The following is an 11,698-nucleotide window of genomic DNA, read 5'->3' on the forward strand; positions in this document are numbered from 1 at the left end:
GTTTGGAATGTCAGATTTGTAACTGGCATTTATTTTGTGAAAGCATATGCTATTGTAGTACTACAATTATGTCGGTATTATGTTACTCATTATAAGGAAACACGAGGAGTAAATAAATTTCAGATCAAGCTGAAATTCGAACGTAAGTTCCTAAGGAAATGGGTAAAATTGGGAAACCCTAGACTAAACCAGACATTGCAATATTTGACAGCTGGGTTGAAGGATGCCCAACTTAATCAAAAACAATGACGCATTCCATGAAAAACATTTTCATAAATTACTAAAACGTTTTCTAGGGCAATAACACTCCATTACAAAGATAATGGTACGTATATGATCCAGGGATTAGGTATAGGGATATCTAGCCTTTTAAGAAGGAATACATAGAAGCGGGGGCATGCTGTGGAGTAATGCCGCTTCACTGTCCAAGCTCTGAACTCTGCAGGCAGACATGAAAGCTCCGCTAAAAGGCGCCATATTAGTAAGTGCCACACCTACACATTTTGCGGCTTTGCTGACATTTTTATTAAAACCACTTCAGTCTGAGACAAGGCGCCCTTTAGTCGACTCAGAGTCGCAGGTCAACCACAAAGGCAGCACTGTGAAGAATATAAAATCGAATCTGACACGAACATGTCCCGGCACGGGCCTCCCTGCTGTGAGTTCATACGTCTTCGTTGCGTCAAAAATTTTACAAGAGATAATTGCAAGCAAAAAAATAAAATAATCTGGTACCCACATTACTGTGAACACATACAGATGAGCATTATGTACCCCATATACTCACTCTCTTTGCTAAGAAAGTGATTATGCCATCAAAGTCCTGCTTTTTATATTCCAAAAACAGTAATATCCACTGATAGTGATTTCTTGTACACCACTCTAATGCACAATATTGGATTACTGAAGCATTATGCCTTAAAACCCACTGGAAGTAAACCAGCCCGCTTAATTTATGCAGCGTCATGTTACCTGCCCTCTAATCTTAGTCAGTTAGGAGCACAGAACATGAGGGAGCGCAACATGTTCATAAAGGATGACGAACAGTGTATTTACTTAAAAGTCAGTAATGACACAGATAAATTTCGTGTATGCTTATCATCAAGCTTAATATTTAATTAACTTAAATATTCAATTTCCCTTAGGTAAAAGATGAAAAAGTCAGTTTTCTGAAGAGTCCGGTTTCCGAGCACAGAAACATAACACTTTGCCCTGTCAGTGTTCCCAGTTTGCACGTTATTCTTTCCGTCTCTGTGCCTGAAATGCAGCACTAAGCGAAGGACACGCGTGGACGTCCCTAGCACGGCTCCTGCCCAGACACCATCCCCATTTCTCATTATTTCCTCAAGGGATTTCTTTGCAATACATATTACCCTAATTGGCAATATTTTTCTGGGAAGCAGGGAAGACAATTGGTTTCGGTCTCAAAGGCAGAAACTAGAGCCTCAAATAAATCTGTCCAGATATGGAGTCTCTCTGCACAACAGAAAAGTGGGCGGGGCTTTCTTCTCCTTCAAGGAAAAGACGTGTCATGTGTCACGATCGAGCCAGGCGGCTGCGGGTCTGCATTACTGTGCACCCAAGACGGTGGGAAAGAGGTAATGCTGAGGGTGTTTGGTAGACATCACAGGAGGAGTAAAGACACCATGTGGAGTAGATGTCAGGAAGGGCCAAATTCAGCCTGGGAGCTCAAATCTACTTGGACGCTGATGCTGCGCCACGCAGGAAAATGCTTGCCTAATGTAAAGCATAAAATTTCTGAGCCGTTCTGCTGGGTCATTGATTCACATTTAGATGCTTAGCTGGTGATGATGTCCAAAGCAGCTCGCAGTTTTTGCCTGTTTGTTCAGCTGGATATTTTACTGGAGCGAATCAGAGCTTTGCCCAAAGGTGTTACAGCCATGCCCCTCCAGGGACTCAAACAGGCAATCGTGTTACGAGTGAATGATCTTAACCACCTTCTCACAGTTGAGATCAGTGCCTTCCCCCTTTAAGTCAGCCCTTTAAGGCTCTAACCCATTAGATGTGATAAATGGAGGCACTGTAGACATGCATTTCAGGGCAGGGGGGTTATTTATTTTCTGTAATTTTGATCACGGTCACATTAATTATGAACAGAGGATGTTGTGTGAGTCATCTGCGGCTGTCTCCCTGCTCCCTCCCCAGACACCCTGACAGACATCAGTATCAGGCCAGTCATCAGGAGTCTGGAGTCACATATCCAGAGTTTCAGCCAACAGGCATATATGATATCATTCCTGCATTATCAATACGAGCAGCATATGGACAAAACAGCCCTATAGATTCTGATGACTGACTTGTTATTTTTGTCTGAATACTAGCAATGGGAGAAACTCAGATGGGAATCTCACGCTGGCTGGCATTACTGAGCACTGTTATTGACCAACGAGGGTTTAACCCAACACTTCTATACACCGCATTAAATAAACACCTTAATGAAAAAACAGGACATACGTGTGGAAACATGAGCAGATAACAGGGATCAAGAAAAGCAACAAGCACTGCTGTACTCTTACTGCCGGCTCTGGGATTTGAGGACGATCATTTGAGAATTACACTTGGCAGTGGCGTTGCTTGGTGCTTCGGCATCCTGTGCGAAAAATGGAAACCATTCCCTCTAGTTCCTATCGATATCCATTCAGCAGTCAGTGCTTGTGTTCAAAAGGCCCGTCTGCATTTGGGAATGCCCCTGTGTATTGTCCTTCATCAAAAAATCATGCTTGTGCTGTCTTGTGGTTCAGTTTGGACAGAGTTATGGAAACTTTTAGTGACGTAGAGAAATATAGCATGTATAATAAGGGACGGCTTCTCACGCAATCTGCCTACACGGAGCCGGAGTCTCCTGATGGATTTGCGCTGCTTTGCCTGTTTGTATTTGACCTTTGCTAGGGCCACAAACCTGGAGCAATACGCTGGAAAATAATACAATATCCGGTCTGGTCGATTTACCCATTAAGCATTTCAGGTGTACGACACCATCTTATTTTTACACGAAACGTTTCGCGTGCAACCTACGTTGAATTTCTCAAGGCTAACTGGCACTCGGTTTCCTTTTATGCTGCTACATCTGCAAACACCCCAATATCTCTTTACCTGCAGGTAAGGGACATACATTAATACTGTTCTGCATTTAACTGTTAAGGAGAGAATAAGATGAAAAAAGAAATTTGAATCGGTTAAGCATGTGTTTCCTTTATTTTGAGAGGGAGCAGTACCTCTGGCAGACGTACCTCCTTTGATGATGCTGCCACTGTAACATAAGAGAGAAGCGGAAGGCAGGATCACATGCGGCAGATTCTTTGGTCCACCTGTGCCAGTTAGCTGTCAGCACCCCGCTAGACGGTCACTGGGCAGTTGCCAGGAACGCCCGGCCTGTCATTTACCGCCGCACACACCTGTCGCCCGGGTCATGCCTCCTACACTCCTCTGTAGCATTTAGTCATTTACATTTCTTTGTTCTACAGTGTACATTTGGAATACTATATTAATTTGCATATTTGTAAGGTGCCTTTTTTGAAAAAAGTGAATGGATTTTTTTTGTATTTAAACCTTGTTGGACAGAGAAAAAACTTGAGGTTTTAAAACTACAGCAAATGTCTATTTATTATATATTTCACAAGCATCACAACAATGACACTTACAAGGAACTTTAATAAAATTATAAATTAACTATGGGGGGGGGGGAGGTGACAATATAATGGAAACAACTAGCAATGTTTAAATATCTAGGATTAAATATCAAGGAGCAAATGCACCACCCTTGTGCCTTCAGAACAGCTTCAGTCATCATTGGAACCTCTTCACATGAGTCTTAAAATGTGTGTAGTGGGACATTCTTCAAAAAGTATTGGGTCCAGTTCTTTGAAGGATTAAGGAGGTTCAAAACTACTTTCTGGAGTACTCTTGGTCCAGAACTTCCCATAAAGCTTCACTGATATTTGGATCTGGTGATTAGGGAGGACAGGGAAAGTGTTTGACTTCATCCTGATGTTCATGAAACCACTCTTGAGTTTGTCTAGCAGTGCGTATGGGGGCAGTATCATCCTGGAATATGGTAACTTCACGAGGGAGCAGTGTTTGCACTATATGGTGCACCTGGACCTGTAAAAGGGCCTCATGTTCCTCAGCCAATCACAGCTATAATGATCCCCACTATATAGCTGCCACACCAATAGACATTGTGGGCCCCTTTGACATTCATTCCAAACATAAACGCTTCTGTATGCAGGAAAAAGGTGGGTTAATCAGACTATATTACTTTTTCCCATCATTCTGATGCCCAGGATTTGTTCATCGGCCTTGGATACACTCAGTTTCCCAATGGCAGCCCTGTCATAAAAGGCAGCTTTGTGATTCTCACAACATACAGTTTTTGAGAGACTATCCTGCTTGGTGTCGGTTCTCGTCAGAGACCTTCACCAGGTTACCGCTGTCCCTCGGCTGTTTTCGTGGAGTTCTCCAGCCTTTCTTTTCTGTGTGTCTTTGCTCATGACTTTTCAGCATCTCAGAGCGCCATTTCCTGCTGACTCCCATTTCCTGAATCTGACTTAACAATTGATTAATTTATGTTTTATTATATTTTCCTGTAATGGACAAATTTAATGTCTAATGCCTTATTAAGCTCTTTCAGAAAATTTCAGTGGACCAAGTGGATACTGGATGGGAAATGGGAAAGTGGTGTGCATTTACAGGAACAAACTGGGACATTTTGGTTAGCATAAAAATTTCTGAAACACACAAATAGGCTAATTCCCTGCTCCCCTCTCCCCAAAGAAGATAAGGACACTTCTTCCTGGGAGTGACAGCTGTTTTGTCCTGGTTCTGATTTTAGTTATATTTTCCAGTGGAGACGGGGCATTGTTATAAACTCTCCTGTTTCTGGGGGTTAAATATAAACGGAGTCAGCTCCTTATCGGGCCATTCCTGGGGGGTGGGGATATTTTTATCTCCACCATCGCACCGGAGGACTGAGTCACTGACGTTGGGGGTTGAGTGGGTGGGGTTAGGGAAGGGGGGGGGGGGTTGAGTTGGCCTCCTTCTGTGACATCTATCTCTCGCCCACGCCAGTCCACAGATGCATTCCACTCGGATACAAAATGCGGCAATGTCAGGCCGGCCCTGGCCATGGAAACATTCCTCACGGGATGGGGGGAGGGGGGATAACCAGCTGAGGACAAGGGGAGAGATGTGAGCGTTTCACTGCTGTACAGGCATCAAGGATCCCTTGAAGAAACTGTAAAACTGTACAGCGGCTAAAGTCATTTGCCACAGAGTGGGAGTAAAACCCGGTCGACATCGAGAAAGGCTGATTGAATGAGTGTGTATGCAAACCTCTTGGGCCACACAGGGTCATACCACACTGTTTGCCTTTGTTATGTGGCTCGAGAGAAAGCATGTGAAATGTTCAAAAATAAACCTAAAAAATAGCAAAAGTCCTGTTTTTATTAACAAGAAAATTACACATAAAAAGTAGCATTCAGGTATTCAACTTGTTTAGGTGCAGTCATTATTTGTCACCCAAACAACTTCATGAAAGAATTAAATGACAATCATTATTGGTTGAAGCTGTGATACTTCATAAATTGCTCTGATAATTACCAGATTTACACCATGAACTCTTCAAAACACTTAGACTGGGAAGACCGGGTCATTAAATAACCTAGACCAAGGTCAAAGGTCAAGATTGCTATAAAGAGCATTTGGGATTACACAAAGACAGGGCAGCACAGCGCAGCAGCAAAGGAAAGTTCACTGCCAACTCGTTAGTGTTCATTTTTTAAAAGGTTTACTTAGGTCATTTGTAAGATATTTGGGTCTTTATGTTTTATTTTTTTGGAATATCTAAGACTTATTTTGTCTGAAGAATAAAAAAGGTTTTTTTTTTTCTTTTCTGCTCACTTAGCTACAGAAATTTCTGTATCACACCATGCAGGAAATGGGTATGTGCTTGAGTGCATGGCATTAATACTGACTTTTTATTTTTACTATTTATTTATGGCGCTTTACTCAGACAGAATGTTAATAGGAAATACTGTGATTGTTTTATACAGGTATCACAACAATTGCTATTAAACCAAAGAAAGTACTTTTTAAGTTATCACCATTCAGCCCCCTCCAATTGGTCACTCTGGTAATCTCTGAACAAAGGGTTGTTTCTGTGTTGCTGACACATCATATAGACATTGACTTTGCCTTCAGGTTTCTGACTTATGAAATTGCTATTCCCTACATGAGATTCAGTCAAACACCTTTACCCATTCAGCTCATTCAAAGCAAAATCATGTGTTTGCTACAAGCCCAGTATATTAATAGGGCAGCTATCACCCTGGCTATTAAGGACAGACAGTTTCCAGTTCATGTCCCAGGCGGGAAAGCAGTCCTCACCCCCTTGTGAACGGTTCTTAACCCGCATTGCTCCAGTGAAATAGCCACCGTTCATATGGATGAAATTATTTGGATATTAGGTTCATTCATTGATTCTTACTCAGTAGAGGGTTTGATCAGATATTTTGGGATCCCCTACCGTAAATAAGAAGTGTATCATAGTGGTAGTGCCATGTCAGCAAGCATTACAGATGTATATTTTATATTGTATAATTTTTGTAATAATATTCATGTGGTTTATCTTGTGTCAAAATATAAACAAAGCCCAAACTGACTTCTCTTTGAAGCGGGCTGGATTTCAATAATCTTACTGTCGTCAGCTGTCTCATCTCCTCTTTCACCATTGTGGTCTCTCTCTCTCTCTCTCTCTCTCAATGCCTGCTTCCTCACCATCCTGCCATGGTGCGGAAAGAAGTGGTTAGGCCTATCCAGCCTTTCAGCTCCCAGAAATGTGCAGCGTCCCCTACATGCGGAGCCAAGGAGAATATGAATTAATATATGAACAATGCAACAGATTTTCTGTTTGTGAATCATACGCATAAAGGAGTTTGACGAGACTGACCATCCGATCACATTAGATCCTCCCTGCCGAAAAGCCCAAACTACAAGCAAAAAACCCTGAGCTTTTACAAATTAACATGTCAATGTGTCTCTGCATAGGATAGGGGCTCACTGTAATAAGATGTGACATCTCAACCTCAACATATGAGCTACTGCCTCAGCACACAGAAATCCCCCCATTATGACATCATCACTCATTTCATCTGTGACATTAGTGAATATTTACTCCATAGATATTTAACCACCATTATTTACTATTTTCAACAGTTTGTGAATGACTTACATTATGGCTTTGCTTGTGCTTTCAAAAGAAGTATTGATTGAGGAAACATGTGCACCTACATAAACACTAATTATATAAAATATAACAGTATTGTATGCAGTAGTACAGGCAGGACTGGCTTTGTCTTTTCAGGAACCCTAGGCAAAGCTTTACTTGGGAGGCCTCTAGCAAGAAAATCATCGATCATTTCACTGCTGCTGTAAAGAATGTAATTTGGGGTACCTTATGCAACTGGAGAGCTGGCCCTGAGCACAGGCATTTAGATTATGACAATAAATTTAATTAACATAAACTGTACAAACTTGTCAAATACATCTCAAACTTCCTAAGAAAAGTCCTTCGTCTCCACAGAGTTAAGCAGGAATCGCCTTGGCGCTCAGTCGCGAGCTCAGCATAACCGTTTATGATACCGGTCATGTGAACTGGAGTCGCGCCTAAGCTGAGGGCAGCTTACTAACCACTTTCGGTCGGGGTCACGGAATACAGTTATGATTTTATATGTATCGTCGTAAGACTTGATGTCAGAATTCAGAAAGTGACAGAAATGTCATTGTGTTCGCTGAGAATCGATTTTTCAACACCATTATACTACAGAGCAGAGCGGACTGACGGTGCTGGCAAACATGACGTATTTTTTATCCAGAATTTTACTTAAGGTAAGGATTTTTCCATTGGTTCATAATCAATGTCCACTTTGTCAGGACTCGCATTAAGGATTTATAAACCTACTTGGTATGGTATACAGGATCATGCGCCATAGTGGTGACGTTAAGTGACCACTATGTGAGTTGTGATCCATTTCGCACATAATATTTACCATACAAAAGAGAATAAAACACCCACGCGACCTTTGGGTTTAAGAGTTAGAGGACACGGTGTGGGGTCAACGCTGACCCTGCATGATACTTCATTGTACGTCGAGTGGCGGGGAGACACTTTAACTTCTCCGTGGTGATATGCTGTGAAGACTCTTCCGACCACGGTTTTTATCTCGAGTGGCGTCGTCCCATTGTTCTATTTCAGTTTCATTATTATTTTGTACTTAAGTCACTTGTGGTTTTTGATAGGCACGATAGCTTCGCTTCCTTCGTCTTATTTTTCCCTTATCCCGAGACTGCGTTTACCCATCGCTGTTTTTTCCAGGCCCAGTATAAAATAAATGCTGGCTTAGTCAATGAAGTTAACATATCTAAGTAATCGTCACTCAGCAGTTACGTAACTCTTGTTAGTAGAGAAGTATAATATAATACACCCCGCGCCGATTGCGTTATATCCTGTGCTTATGCGCCACCTAATGGACAATGTGATGCACGGCATCTCTATTGCAGTCCCTTGGAAAGGCCTGTGTATTTCACTTTACTTTTCTTGGTCTGTAGACAATATGAGATCCAGGCAGCATGTGGAACTATAGTTTCGTTCGTGTCCCAGTCCTCCTGCCATGAGCAGGATAAGCTGTTAAATAATGGATGGAAGGTACAAAACCCGACTTGCAGAGGCGATTGGTATGGACTGGACTGACAGCCAATCATCAGTGGCATTCTCAACACTGGTTAGCACAAGTGTGGTGAACTGGATCCATTGAGAGCCGCCGTGGGTGCGGGTTTTTGGAATCACCTTTCAATCAGACAGTAATAAAACAGTGGTTCTCAACTCCCATCAGGGGACCCACTGTTATTGGATGATTTAGAGGTAAGGAGCATGGACTGATTATAATGCTTTGCCACACCCACCACAGGGATGAGAACCTGAGTGCAGCCATGTGGCAGGTGATACCTCAGCACCACACTAGTCCAATTGGACCAGTGTGAGGATTTTTCCAGTTGCTGGAGTGACAATCCTGCCGCCAACCCCCAAGTTATACCTTGTACGTTGGAGGACCACCTTATAGGGCTGGATGTAGATTAACATCATACGCAGGATGAAGCAATTTAAGGGCCTTTCTCAAGGGCCCAACAGAATAGAATCACTCTGAGCATTCACAGAATTTGAACCAACAACCTTCCAGTTGCTGGTACAAATCCCTAGCCTCAGAGCCACCACTGTGAGGCGTTGCAGCGGTCATCCCAAAAACCCACACCCACAACGGCTCTCCATTGATGTAGTTCACCACCCCTGGGTTAGCATTTTACATTAAATGTCCATCATCTGTTAGTTCAAGATTATTATTATATTAAGGAATGGGTGCACCAAATTGGTATGAATTTGAGCACCGTGTAACAATTTGAAAACAATATTGGCAATACAGTCAGTGGTCATGACTTATCGACTCAACATCTAACTAAATCTGTGGTCCATCGTTTTTATTTATTTAAAAAAGTTTCTTCTACAGAAACTGGTACTCTGTTTAGCGTGTGCTCTACCGGCTCTCGCACTCTTCCACTAGGTGGCGCCTAAATAAATACGTTCCAATGACTTGAGTGTTACTGCGTTACATTTTAAATCTCTTGTTTTTAATTTGCTGTATAAGACCAAAGGAGGGGTTTATGTCAAATTGTTATTTTCCGACAGGGGGTCGCAACAATAAAAGGTAACCAGGATGGTGACGGTAAAATGTATACATTTATAGTAAGTGTTATACTGTCTACTCGTTGGCTCTCCCTGGCTAGTAGCTGGCGGGAAACGGGAAAAAGGCGACCTATGCAGGAAGAGAACTGAACCTATGAAATATTTTTCCCGTTTGTACATAAAACCGTCCACTTTCAGGGTGGAGGACATCGATACGGATCCTTCCTCCATACCAATGCATAGAAACTAAGCGTATCGACAGCATCGTTTGGCAAAATTAAAATAAGCTCCTACTAAGCTTTTGTTGGATTTCCTGGCACCATCGACACCACAGATCCGGGATCAGTGTTTACCCAAGTGAGCGGGCTGCCTAAGGCTAAGCACCCTGTTCTGCAAACAGCTCCGCTTAAGAGAGAGAGACACGCACACACACTCGGTAGCATTGTGTTGGAGTCAGAACTCCGCCGGGTCCGTTGATGAGAAGAGATTCACTGCACAGTCGAGGAGTAGTTGCAAGTCACCAGTTTATTCTCTGACAGATTGCAATCTGGGAGCAACCATCTGACATACATTCAGCATGTACAGGAAGAAGCTCAATCCATAAGTATCGGGTCTGTCGAGAAGGGTCCAGCTGCAGACGCCTGTAGAGTGGAGATCCACCGGAAATACGTCATCTCCACAGGAAATACGTGATTTTAAGGGGCGTAAAGTGGAGCTCCACAGGAAACACGTGACCAAACTGTGTGTTACAGCGGAATCTCAGTTGTAAAATTCTCAAAAAGTAGCCTATGTTTCTGTTCATTTATACGCTAGAGAATATATATATATATATATATATATATATATATATATACACACACACGCATATATATATATATATATATATATATACTGGTCTGATCTAGTTTGTGGAATATATATATTGGTCATAAGATGAGCAGTTATAAACATACCATACATACGCAATTGCTATTATGTTACTTTCCATACACATTACTAATATATATATTGGTCTTTCCTTAACTGTTATAAACATATACTAGCCTATATACGATTGCTGGAACAGCGCAAATGCGTACGTATTTTATGTGCATTTGCGCTGATATGACAAGAAATTATTGTGCATTTTAACCTGTATATATGCTAATTCGTACTTCATTTGCGGTATATAGGTTGAAATGCACGGTATTTTCTTGTCATATCAGCGCAAATGCACATAAAATACGTACGCATTTACACTGTCACAGCAATCGATTGCCGCACGTATCGCTTTTAAAGGTGAATGCGTACTTGCGTACCAGTTATATGCAGCCCTGTATGTGTTGTATAAATGATGATCAACATGTAACAATTATATTCAATCAACTGCTAAACTTATTTAGACAGCAACAACAAACAGAATGAAATAAAAAAAAAATCAATCAACACACTCATGTGCCAGTAATTTAATCTTTCTCATAAGAACAGCATTAACCCGGAGGCCCCGCTGGTCAACACAGGCATGTAAAAAATAATTCCATGTCACGTGTTTCCTGTGGAGCTCCACTTTACGTCCCTTAAAAGGACGTATTTCCTGTGGAGGTGACGTATTTCCGGTGGATCTCCACTCTACAAGCGTCTGCAGCTGGATGTCACTACCGAAAATGTTACACCTACCGAAAATGTAACTTCCGCTACTACGCATGCGCACGCTAGCGACTTCTGGAAGGAGGCGTTCTATTTTTACGGCATCGCGTCACATTTCATCGTCTGTTGATTTTTGATAAGAATGTCGACAGCGAGAAGAAAGACAAGATTTAACCGGATAATGATGGAGTCCTTCGACTTTAAAAGATTTTATTCCGCATAGGCCTTTAATGCCCAACGTGCTTCAGAAGGAGCAACGTAAAATACAGGGTATGGCCATCAATTTTACAGTCAAAGGTGACATTACTTTAATGTTAC

Source organism: Paramormyrops kingsleyae, chromosome 17, assembly GCF_048594095.1.
Source record: "Paramormyrops kingsleyae isolate MSU_618 chromosome 17, PKINGS_0.4, whole genome shotgun sequence".
Classification (NCBI taxonomy): domain Eukaryota; kingdom Metazoa; phylum Chordata; class Actinopteri; order Osteoglossiformes; family Mormyridae; genus Paramormyrops; species Paramormyrops kingsleyae.